General features: G+C 30.9%; 2 protein-coding genes across 3 annotated transcripts in view; one reads left to right on the plus strand and one right to left on the minus strand.

The window, feature by feature from the left end:
* Nucleotides 1–13220, minus strand: part of LOC130452388 (uncharacterized) — a 64594-nt gene that overhangs the window by 34860 nt on the left and 16514 nt on the right. The gene's annotated exons all lie outside the window — the stretch shown is intronic.
* The window catches only part of LOC130452386 (D-beta-hydroxybutyrate dehydrogenase, mitochondrial), a 36006-nt gene continuing 32285 nt past the window's right edge, over nucleotides 9500–13220 (plus strand). Inside the window, exons 1-2 of one of the 2 annotated variants that reach the window (XM_056791633.1) lie at nucleotides 9500–9757; nucleotides 9968–10231. The gene's annotated coding sequence lies outside the window, so the exon portion shown is untranslated. The remainder of the gene's footprint in view (nucleotides 9758–9967; nucleotides 10232–13220) is intronic. The other variant, XM_056791635.1, reaches the window with a different exon arrangement.

Genomic DNA, 13220 nt, shown 5'->3' on the forward strand with positions numbered 1-13220 from the left:
TATAGGAAGAAAATTGAAATATCATAGCTAGAAAAGGACCAACAGCATTCCTAATTATCCTGGAGCACTTTATGTGACTTCTATAGGAAGGAAATCGAAATATCACAGCTAGAAAAGGACCAACAGCATTCCTAATTATCCTGGAGCACTTTATTTGGCTTCTATAGGAAGAAAATTGAAATATCATAGCTAGAAAAGGACCAACAGCATTCCTAATTATCCTGGAGCACTTTATGTGACTTCTATAGGAAGGAAATCGAAATATCACAGCTAGAAAAGGACCAACAGCATTCCTAATTATCCTGGAGCACTTTATTTGGCTTCTATAGGAAGAAAATTGAAATATCACAGCTAGAAAAGGACCAACAGCATTCCTAATTATCCTGGAGCACTTTATTTGGCTTCTATAGGAAGAAAATTGAAATATCATAGTTAGAAAAGGACCAACAGCATTCCTAATTATTCTGGAGCACTTTATTTGGCTTCTATAGGAAGAAAATTGAAATATCACAGCTAGAAAAGGACCAACAGCATTCCTAATTATCCTGGAGCACTTTATTTGGCTTCTATAGGAAGAAAATTGAAATATCATAGCTAGAAAAGGACCAACAGCATTCCTAATTATCCTGGAGCACTTTATTTGGCTTCTATAAGAAGAAAATTGAAATATCATAGCTAGAAAAGGACCAACAGCATTCCTAATTATCCTGGAGCACTTTATGTGGCTTCTATAGGAAGGAAATCGAAATATCACAGCTAGAAAAGGACCAACAGCATTCCTAATTATACTGGAGCACTTTATTTGGCTTCTATAGGAAGAAAATGGAAATATTACAGCTAGAAAAGGACCAACAGCATTCCTAATTATCCTGGAGCACTTTATGTGGCTTCTATAGGAAGGAAATCGAAATATCACAGCTAGAAAAGGACCCACAGCATTCCTAATTATCCTGGAGCACTTCCTGTAGCTTCTATAGGAAGAAAATTGAAATATCACATCTTGAAAAGGATCAACAGCATTCCTAATTATCCTGGAGCACTTTCTGTGGTTTCTATAGGAAGGAAAAACACTCAGGAGGTACTTGCCCGACTGGATTGCCCCAAAGAATGTTTGAATCTTTGTAAAACAAAGCTACAACTCGTCAATAGCCTTTTCTAAGAATACTGTCATCACAAGAAGCGTTTGAGCACGAGTTTTCTAGTTCTAAATTCCATTGTGATTTTACGTAAGAGATGATTTGAACAATTATGACACTAATAAAGATTCCGAGGAAAACTATAGCTATAATAACAAGGATATATTACTTAAACACCCTAAATCATATTTTTCTATGTCATTGGAATATTTACGGAATTCTATAAATAAAAATCTCGTAGAGATGCTGGATTTTTTTGTATTACGAAGATTTGGGGTGGATGTGTTTCTTTAAAATGACAAGTTTCACTTACGGGTTTGCCGTTTTTACAGCATGTGAATTTTCTTGGTTTACTATACAGAATGTCCCACGACGAGTTACAACTATCTGTATATGGCAAAATAATTATAGTAAAATGATGAAAATTTATACTTGTATGTTTTTGGATACGATCTTTTTAACTAAAATATTTTTAAAGATGGCAAACTTCCGGTTCTACCGGAAGTCGACTGTAACTTTGTTATTTTGAACAGAACACCCTGTATATTAATACATTTTTGAAATCTACATAAAATTTTGGTATACTTTTGTCTAAAAACTTTTCGAAAAATGTATACTTTTTGGGTTATTAATTTTTTTGTAAAAAATTTGACGGTTGCAGACCCTTATAAATTATTTTTTTACGAAGATATTCTTGAAGATACGAAAATGGTTTCTGTTCGGTTGCTTTTAGCAAAGTCAGACGTATTTGAATCTATGTTGAAAATTTCTTCATTTTATACAGGGTGTGTATAAATAGTGTTCAAAATTTAACTTTAACACACCTGTATCTCTAAAAATTTACAGAAAACTTTTAATATCTGGATAACGATACGGTTTCGGTATAGGAAAGTATACATGAATTTGCCTTATTTTTTACCCCTGAATGCATTAAAATAGAAAAAACTGTGGGGTTCTATATAAAAAAATAAAGAAATTTGAAATTTAAGAAGTTACACTTTGAACACTTTTTATACACACCCTGTATAGTATGAAGAATTTTTCAACATAGATTCATATATGTCTGACCTTGCTTAAAGCAAGCAAATAGAAACCATTTTCATATTTTTAAGGATATCCACGTAAAAAAATAATTTATAAGGGTCTGCAAGAGTAAAGTTTTTTACAAAAAAATTAATAACTCAAAAAGTATGCATTCTTCGAAAAAAGTTTATAGACAAAAGTATAGTAAAATTTTACGTAAATTTCAAAAATGTATTAATATACAGGGTGTTCTATTTAAAGTAACAAGGTACAGTCTACTTCCGGTAGAACCGGAAAAAAGCCATCTTTGAAAATATTTTAGTTAAAAAGATCGTATCCTAAAACCCAACCGTAGAAATTTTCATGATTTTGCTACGAGTATTTTGTCATATATACAGATAGATAGTTTTAACTCGTCGTGGGACATCCTGTACAATCACGAACTTTGGCAAAACTGCGATCTTAATAAATGGTAGTTGACAATGAAGGTAGATGAGAGATAGGAATAGACGGAATAGCTTTATACTTCAAATTTTTTCTATTAAAATTTGTAAAGTCTATTTCCACAAAATTATTTTTCCACCAACAATAATTTGATGTTGAGGATTGAATTTTACATCCCTTTTAGAGCAAACATCATCAAAGTGTATGTGACAATTGATATTGACCGTAATTACATATTTTTATTGCACCAGCGCCACCATTGGTAAGTGGCAGAACTAAATTTGTGTTGCCGAAACTTACATGCGGAGTGGATCTTCTTATTGAGTATGTTTTGTGAGCCTAACGATTTCCAGTTACACATTACAGGCTGGCCTTCGAGCTGCGTGCTAATAGCAAGAAAAATGTTTGCCGCATCGTGTGTAACCCGCCATAGAGATAAATCCAAATGTGAGTTATTTCACAGACAGACCTTTCGAATAGGTTAAGTATTTATCCATGTGGTCCAAACAGACGATTATAGCTAAAGAAAGGACCTATTTTAATGAAAATATGTCCTACATGTCAAATTTTGTAAATTTATATTATTTACACAGTGTGTAAATAAATTAAATTGATTGTAAATTCCCGAGGGTCGTGAAAAATTAAATGTTATTCGTGTAGTAATTTTTGATTTTCCCCTAACGATTATTTGAATTGAATCGACGTGCAAATTAACAGGAAGTAATCGTGAGTAAATTATTACATTTCATGATTATTTTCTTGAGAATATATTCTTAAAACCAACTGTTTCCTTGTTATGTACAACGATCTAAAAATATTTCCAAAACCATAAATTTTATCGAGTTAAACAAAAAATCGATTGAAAAATTTATTTTTGTTATCTTCAGATTGTACAGATTATCCCTGTATAAGTTAAGTATCGTTAACCATCGGGCGTAAGCCGCCCCTGGCTTTCAGATAGTAGCGTTGAAATTATTTATTACGTCAAATAACATGGATTTACGTAATCTTCCATTGAAAATTCATAATGTTCGTACCAAAAAACTTATTTGGAGTAATTTCTCGAATAGGGGTAGTTTTTAAGGGTGGAAAAGTTGAGAAAATTATCACTTACCCAACTGTCGTATCTCAAGAATACTAATTCTCACTAATTTTTGAGTTTAAGATCGAATTAATACCAAAAAACTAATTATTTGTAGTAGTTTTTCGAATAGGGGTAGTTTTTAAGGGTTGACACAGGAAAATTAGGGTTATAGTAACTATAACAACCTAAAACTTTGAACGTACGTACGAGTACATTGTCAGTCAAAAAAATCGATTGAAAAATACATTTTTGCTATATTTAGATTATACAGGTTGACCCTGTGAAAATTACGAATTGTTAACCATTAGGCACGAGCCGCCCCTGGCTTTCAGATAGTATTTATTCCGTCAAATTACATGGATTTACGAAATCTTTCATTAAAAATTCATAATGTTCGAATGTATAATTTCGAAAATATATTTAAATGGATTTTGTAAACTTTAAAGTCCTACAACTCAGAAACGAGGCGTCTTATGGGAATTTTTTCTATGTCACAGCATTATTTTCACGTCATCTACTCATCCTGTATATTTCTTGAAAAACTAATATTTCACGAGACATACATGATTGGAAATGTTTATTTTTTATTTAAATTCACATGTTTGAACTGTTTTTTCGAAAATTTCAAAAACTCGACGTTCTATTGGAAATTTTGTTCATAAAAATAGAAAAGTGAACAATTTTTGGTAATTTTCGTTCATTCATCGTACAACAGTGTTGAGATAGGGGTAGCGAAAAAAAATTTTCTCGAAGAATTTCTTCTCGTAGCCAATTTTTTCTTCAGGGGTTGTTTTTAAGGGTTGAAACATTAAGAAAATTAAGGTTATTGTATCTATAATAACCTAAAACTTTAAACAATAATTATTTTTCAAGTAAGTTAAGTAAGTTCTCAAATAGGGGGATGGTTTTTGAGGATTTATGTGACTTTCATATCCTAGAATATGCAATGATACTAATTTCAAATTTTAATATCCGATTAATACGGAAAAACTCAATTTTTCAACTCATTTTCAAATTTGGGGTGGTTTTTAAAGTCTTAAACAATAAAAATATTCAATTTTATAATAATTATCAAGACCTAGAACTTGAAATAATGATTATTTTCAATTATAGATAAAATTGATATGAAAAAATTAATTTTTCAAGTAGTTTTCCCAATAAGGGTGGTTTTTACCATATCAAAGAAATGAGAGGGTTAATAAATATCATAATCCAAAACCCAAAAATTATAGTTTAATACTTTTATATCAAATTAATAAGAAAAAACTTATTATTTGGAGTAATTCCTCGAATAGGGGTAGTTTTTAAGGGCTGGAAACTTTGAGAAAATGATCACTTAACAGACTGTCGTATATCAAGATTTCTAATTCTATAGTTTTTCAGTTTAAAATCGAATTAATACGAAAAAACTTATTATTTGGTGTAATTTCTCGAATAGGGGTAGTTTTTAAGGGTTGAAACGTTGAAAAAATGAGCACTTACCTGACTGTCGTATCTCAAATATACTAATTCTCACTAATTTTTGAGTTTAAGATCGAATTAATACGAAAAAACTTATTATTTGGTGTAATTTCTCGAAAAGGGGTAGTTTTTAAGGGTTGAAACTTTGAAAAAATGATCACTTACCTGATTGTCGTATCTCGAGTATACTAAATCTCACTAATTTTTGAGTTTAAGATCGAATTAATACGAAAATATCATTTTTACAACAAATTTTTTTCTTCGGGGTGGTTTTTAAAGATCGAAACGTTCTAAAAATATACAATATATATACATATTTATTTCACATTTAGAGGTGTTATTTTGATTGAAAAAACATCGAATTTCATACTTTTGTAATTGATTAGCTTTAGGATTAATCTCAATTCCCTAAAATTGAAACGAACCACCAGAAATATACGATGATGATCCAAGAAGTATCTGACCTAATATATAAATTTCAACGTTATCTAATTTAGCTCCATACACTTTTCCCAGCGATGTTCAATAAGTTCGACATCATCTTCTTATTGCTGGAAAATCTTTGACCACAGAGTCATTTTTTCATATCTTCGAATAGAAAATAATCCGAGGAGGCTAAATCTGGCGAATAGTGTTTTTGAGGTAGCAATTCAAACTTTTATTTATTAATTTTGGCAATTGAAATAACGGATCTGAGATCTGAGTTGTATTAATGAAACAACACTTTCTTCATAGCCAAACGCGATTGTTTTTGCTTGTTTTCTTCGCTCAAACGTTGCAATAAGTTCGGATAATACTAGCAGTTAATAAATTTGCCTTTTTCAATACATAAAAATACAAATTACTCCACGCGCATCCCAAAAAACTGACGCCATAACCTTGCCTGCAGGTGGATCAGTCTTTGCTTTCTTTTTTGCCGGTTCTCTCTTTTCAGCCCATTGTTTTAATTGATCTTCTGTCTCTGGTGTGAAGTGGTGGACCCACATTCCATCCATGGTTATGAAACGGCGCAAAAATTCTGCGAAACATTGTCAAACACTCGATGGAAACACTTTCTCGAACCTGTTTTTGTTCCATCGCAACAAGACCTTGCAAATAAACTCTTAGGCCCATTTCGCACCAAGTCTGTCTAATTCATTCGCGTCCAGTCAACTCGGACGCTTTTGAAATGGAAATATTAACTTACCATTAAAACAAAGAGAATGTGTAAATCTGGTTTCATACTAAGCGCGTCCCGTCAAATGCCAAAACGTCAAGACTTGCCAAAACTTATTGCGAAAATTTTAAGAATCAATCAGTTGTTACAAAAACATTTGATTTGACTTGGACGATTTCTGCAATTTATTAAAACGGCAGTTTTAAAGTTTGTTAAAGCAAAAACTCATTTTTTATAATTTGTGGGTTGGAAGTTTTCTGCTCAACTACGTCCAATTAACTTTTGGTGGACACTGTATTCGACAGTGTGTGTTTACCGTCGATACACCCGATGCAGTTCGGCATTTGGCAAATCGTATAAAACGATTCAGTGCGAAAGCAAATTTTGGAAGTAACTTGACTGAACAAAATTTGACTAGACGCGAATGAACTGGACTGGTTTGGTGCGAAATGGGCCAAATGGATTCGTTAACTCATTTGGTCGACCATTGCGATGCTGGTTTTCGCAGGTCGTCCAGTCTCGTTTAAACTCTGCTAATCAATATTTTACTGTTAATAACGAAGGATTAGTTTCACCCAGAGTACAATCTAGTTTAGCTTTTATATTGGTTGGACTAATGCCTTCTAAATAAATAACTATGAGCATGTTAACAAATTCACTGAGAACGTTTATTACTGATGGCTGCCGAACAAATACTAAACAACATGGCGTCTTCAAACTTGAAACATATGTTTCATAGACTGTGTACTTTCTAATACATTAATATTTTCAAATCAACTAACGCCATCTCTAGTTCAGGCCATGTACTTCTGAAATCTCACGTAATTTTCATTTTTTTTTCTCCTCATTACTGGACTATAAACCGAAATCAATTTACGTACGAATTTCGATATTTTTCACATTTTATTAATAAATTTGAATATTTCTCATCGAATTGTCTCATTCTATTTATATATTTATATGATTTTATACGCAATTATTCAGTTTTACATAAAGGTCATATTTTGTTACTTATTTACTGGACTATATATGTTTCATAGACTGTGTACTATCTAATACATTAATATTGGCAAATCCACTACTGCCATCTCTAGTTCAGGCCATGTACTTCTGGAATCTCACGTAATTTTCATTTTTTTGTCTCCTCATTACTGGACTATAAATCCAAATCAATTTACGTACAAATTTCGATATTTTTCACATTTTATTAATAAATTTGAATATTTTTCATCGAATTGTCTCATTCTATTTATATATTTATATGATTTTAAACGCAATTATTCAGTTTTACATAAAGGTCATATTTTGTTACTTATTTACTGGACTATATATGTTTCATAGACTGTGTACTATCTAATACATTAATATTGGCAAATCCACTACTGCCATCTCTAGTTCAGGCCATGTACTTCTGAAATCTCACGTAATTTTCATTTTTTTTCTCCTCATTACTGGACTATAAACCCAAATCAATTTACGTACGAATTTCGATATTTTTCACATTTTATTAATAAATTTGAATATTTTTCACGAAATTGTCTCATTCTATTTATATATTTATATGATTTTATACGCAATTATTCAGTTTTACATAAAGGTCATATTTTGTTACTTATTTACTGGACTATATATGTTTCATAGACTGTGTACTATCTAATACATTAATATTGGCAAATCCACTACTGCCATCTCTAGTTCAGGCCATGTACTTCTGGAATCTCACGTAATTTTCATTTTTTTTTCTCCTCATTACTGGACTATAAACCGAAATCAATTTACGTACGAATTTCGATATTTTTCACATTTTATTAATAAATTTGAATATTTTTCACGAAATTGTCTCATTGTATTTATATATTTATATGATTTTAAACGCAATTATTCAGTTTTACATAAAGGTCATATTTTGTTACTTATTTACTGGGCTATACCATTTTCGTGTAATCCCAGATGACGATGTTTCCCAACAAATTTCATAGGAAACTTCTCGATCAAATAATTAATGATCTATCAGTATATTGATTCATATTATAGTCTAACTTCCCCGGGATTTAATTACACGTAAAAAGGACTTATAGAATATCCCTATAACGTGCAAGTTTCATATACGTTTTAATTCGGTGAATTTTTTTTTAAATCACATTGTAGTTGTACTTTGATGCATATTGAAGTGCAATTTGACGCGTCCCGGCGCCCTGATCGATCGTTCGGAATTGAGAAGAGGTAGCTACATCCTGCAACCGGTTCAGGGAACAAAAGCGGAATCCCGGACCGACTGGCGACACATCAGCGGCAGCGGATAAAGACATAGAAATCGCTAACGCTACACGTTCGCTCACCTGCACAGGTGATTTATATTTGTATGAATTTCTTATATATTAGACCTGTCATATATTATACATAACTTCTTTTCAATTAAATCGTTTTAATTATTTGAAATCATAAACTGATGTCTTATTTTATAAGAAATTCTGTCAAAATTCTGACAGCTGGTTAATGTTCTGTTCTGTACCTGTTTTTAGGTTACGTTAATTTGACATTTTACTTACAAATATGAAGGAATTTGGAGATTATTATAAGTATTTTAAATATTGATTTTATAATGACATTATTTATACCTCGAAAATTAACCTCACTTATCAGTTATTTGAATATTCTTATTATATATAAAAGTAAATACCTTATATATACTTTATTACCAATGTTTTTATCAACATTAAATTTTAAAATACATAATCATATATAACCTATAAATTAATGTTGAATCTTGTATTGTCAATTTTATAACCTTATAATTATATTGTAACGTTTTCACTGCTCACAGCTTGCGTTACTTTTGTTGTTATAAACATTATACGATATAAACGCAAGTATTATTCGAAATTTGCCAGACGTGGTATTACTGGTTGCAGAATTATATTGCTTATAACAGCAAAGCTGCTTCCCCTTTAAAAGGTTCGAGCAGCATCTAGTTAACTGTTCGCGAATTAAGTTATTCGTGCAGTATTTTGTGGATATTGATTTTTGGTTGTTCAGTCCGTTGAAAGGTGATTTTGATGAATGATTTGTTAGCTGGTGATTATGAAATTGAGCTATTGTTGCACCTGGCTAGATTGTCGTCATGACGTGTGACACGATTTTGCTCAAGAAGTCTGCTGCTAACTTCATTCATATTTTCTTTTTGACTGTCAACCGATGTGGAATTTTTCATTATGGATTTGATTATAAATTTTTAAATTTGGACCCAATTTTATATTGGCAGAGAGATAATTACCTTGTTCTTTTGGTCTGCGACCGTGTATATAATCTTTGCGTGCTAGCGTGAAGATTAATTTCTCCAGAGATGTTTGAAAAGCGGATTTGCCGGCCTAAAGGAGCCTTCCGTCGATTTCAAAAATTGTTAAGTGACTTCTAATAAGAAGTAGATATAAGTTCCCTTCGTTAAAAAGGAAGGTAAGATCTTTTTTTTGTAAAACCAGAAATATTTCTAATTACTGTCATTTGAATTAGGTTACTCTCCAAATTATAGACTACCTTTTTTTTATTGCATTCAGGAAATGTTAAAAATTTAAGTTATATTATTTATTTTATATTTATTAGTCTATAAATTGGCGAAATTTTCACAGATTGCATTTTGTACATTTTTCTTTTTAATTTAATTAGGGACCTAGTTTTGGACAGACCTTTATTGGGGTTTAAAACTTGAACGACCTTAATTTGGATTTAACTTCAAAGTTTGACTACCTAATCTGGGATAATTAACTGAATGAACTTTTTTAATTGCTAACTGCATTCTATGGATATGGTCCTATTTGTATTCTTCGTGACAAGTAGGGAGCCTTATGTGTTGCTAAAGGTCAGATCCACTCATATTAGTTCTTTTGTTGTAAAATTTTCTGTAAACCAACAAACTCATGAGTTTTGCAGGTAATTTTTTTTAACTTGGTTTTTTTGTAATTTAAAACTTCAAATATAGATCATTGTATTTTATTTTCAACAAGCAGCTTTATTCTTAAAGATACCTCAACTTATTTGTATACTTTCTCAGTTTAGGTTAAAAAATTGAGTGGCGCCCCATTGGGAAATTGAAAGCATACAAAATTTTTATACCTCTTAAACACAACAAAATATTGCAAAGAACCCCGACAACACACATTAACATGATGAGCTTAATTGGAACCCAAAATAGTTACAATATAAAAAAAATTATGAGTGTTTACTCTCAGTGTATGATAAAAAAGTGACAATTGTTGAAAAAGAGTATGAAAGGCAGAAAAAAATTTGTAGTTAGTTACCAAAAGTTACTAAGATTTCGATGATACTTCATCTATAAATATTATTATAAAATCAAAGGAAATAAAGTGTTTCTTCATGTTGATAGATGATAAGTAAATATTTTAGACTACAGGGGAAATGAAAAGAGATATAACTACTTCAACTAACTACCATTGACATTATTTAGGAGTAGTACTACCAGTACTACGACCAATACCAAATCAACTTTCTGCTATTGTTAGTTGTAGAAAGATTCAACAGGAATTGACCAACATGTTTTGCCAGCATTTACTTGCCGGGTCAGCTAGTATACTATAAAATATCAGTATTGTGAAATGGTACATTTTGACACTTTTTGTTCACATATTATTAAAACAGAATAATGAAACTTGTCACTCAACAGAAGAAAAACAATGAACGCAATGAATTCAATGGAAAATGAAAAGAGAAAGTTAATGAATTAATGCGATTATGAATCGAGTTGACATTAATTGATTCTAAGAATAAAAGACGAGATAACAGTCGCTATTTATAATGATTCTTTATTTTAATATATCATTTCATCAATTTACATATTAATTATTCAACTACTGTTAATAAATTAATATTCTATTTAAATAACTAATATGAATTTATAATAATGTCGGGTTTATATTTTCGAATGATTGGTCACACCCTTTAGTATAATGTCATGATAATTAACACATAATTGAATATTTTTATCGTTTAAACCTTTAAAAACCACCCCAAATGGAAAAATCAGTTTAAAAAATGAGCTTTCCAGTACAAATAACAACCCCTGAAGAAAAATTTAGTTAGAAATTGTTCGAGAAATTTTTTTCACTACTCCTATCTCAACACCTGTTGTACCTAAATGTACGAAAAATACGATTATGTCTTGTGAAATACACCATGTAGATTTAAAAGGAGACTATGTAGATGAAACTTATCAAGCAACCCTCGTTTTTATATAGTGCGTATCCAGAGAATTGCAAAACTTAATTTAATGAAACTATCGATCATATTATTTGTTGAACCTAACAATTTCCCTTAGGTAGAGATTCAATTAAAGTTTTCCCTTGAGTAAAATGGAATAAAAAATCTGGAAATAACTATATAGAAAGCTTTTTCCATAGAGGAATATAACTTATAGGAACTGATACACTATTCAAAAGATTTTTACAAAAAGAATCTTACGAATTAATTAATTTTCAGTTATTAATAAAAGTTTCTAACCAACATTATCACCAGGGAATCGAAAATTCGTCATGACAATTCATTCCTCTTTAAAAAAACAGGAAACGTTATTACCAATGGAAATTAAATTAACTATTACCAGTAACGGCTCGTAGAGATCAAATTTTCTAGGTTATGAAAAAAACTCACCTTGTTTCGTCTATCAAAGAATTCTCGTGTTGAAATGATAAATTATTCAGATTGTACAGATTATTCCTGTACAAGTTACTCAAGCTCAGAAACGAAGGGTCGAATGAGAAAATTTTTTATGTCTAAGAGACCACTCAAGTGTTTATTACACATAGCACGGTTACCAGAACTGAAAAGTTATAAAACAGAAGAAGAGACGATCAGGCGTCAGTTTTGCAACAAGTAGAGGTCGAAAATCCCCAAATAGAGTAGCTCTTAGTCGAAAAGGCATTGCAACACAGAACTGATATGATTTATTTTCGTATTTCATCAAAAATTTACAATTTTTGTTTCAATTCATTTCTCATATTCATAAATTTGCTTAAATCTCTCATAGATTGTCCAACATCACAACTACTAAACTCGTATATTTGAATATAAGTATCGATGTTACTGAATTTCTGATTCAAGGGGAAATTATGATGCAAATAACCTGAAAGAACACCCACATAGCCAATAACAATGTAATTTTTGATATAAATATATTCAGAAGTAATTTCATCTTACAGCTCCCAAGCGGTTTCCACCTGAAACCCATTAAAATATTTCATTTCGGAGTGTATAGTCTCTAGACGATCCCACCACGCGTAGAAACCACTTCATTGGACGCCAATTTATTTCTAATAAGTTTTTTTTCACTTTCCCCTGTATTTTTATAAGAAAATGAAATATTATTGAAGATATCATGTTTTTGGTAATCATAACGTACCTAGAATTGAGTATACTTTTGAAATAATCTTATTTCTTATAAAACACATCGTGTACGAGGGTAACTCAACTTATCTACCACACTTTATTCTCCTTGTCGTCAATTATTGCTAGGAGTATCAAATAGGACGATATTGAAAGACAACTTATGTATAAACTCCATTAAATGTAAGCATAAGCATCAACAGTGGATGACTATTGGATGATATTTAAAATAAATAATTAGTAACGAGTCCGGATCTGCCTTTCAGCTAACTTCACTTCGTAATATTTAATTTTGTACTTTCAGCATTGTTTAAATGATCAATTTATTCAACTATAGATGGCGCTAATAATTATAATCATCATTAAATTGATGTGATCACTCAAATTAAAATGAACGATGCAAATATGTAATTTAAAAACGTAAAATAATCAGTCTTTCATGACGCCTACGTACGATTCACAACAAACAACTTTAGAAAACTTCTTCACTCTCTGACGTAACGTTTTGGAAGGGTTCCAACGA

This window comes from Diorhabda sublineata, chromosome 1 (genome assembly GCF_026230105.1).
Source record: "Diorhabda sublineata isolate icDioSubl1.1 chromosome 1, icDioSubl1.1, whole genome shotgun sequence".
NCBI lineage: Eukaryota > Metazoa > Arthropoda > Insecta > Coleoptera > Chrysomelidae > Diorhabda > Diorhabda sublineata.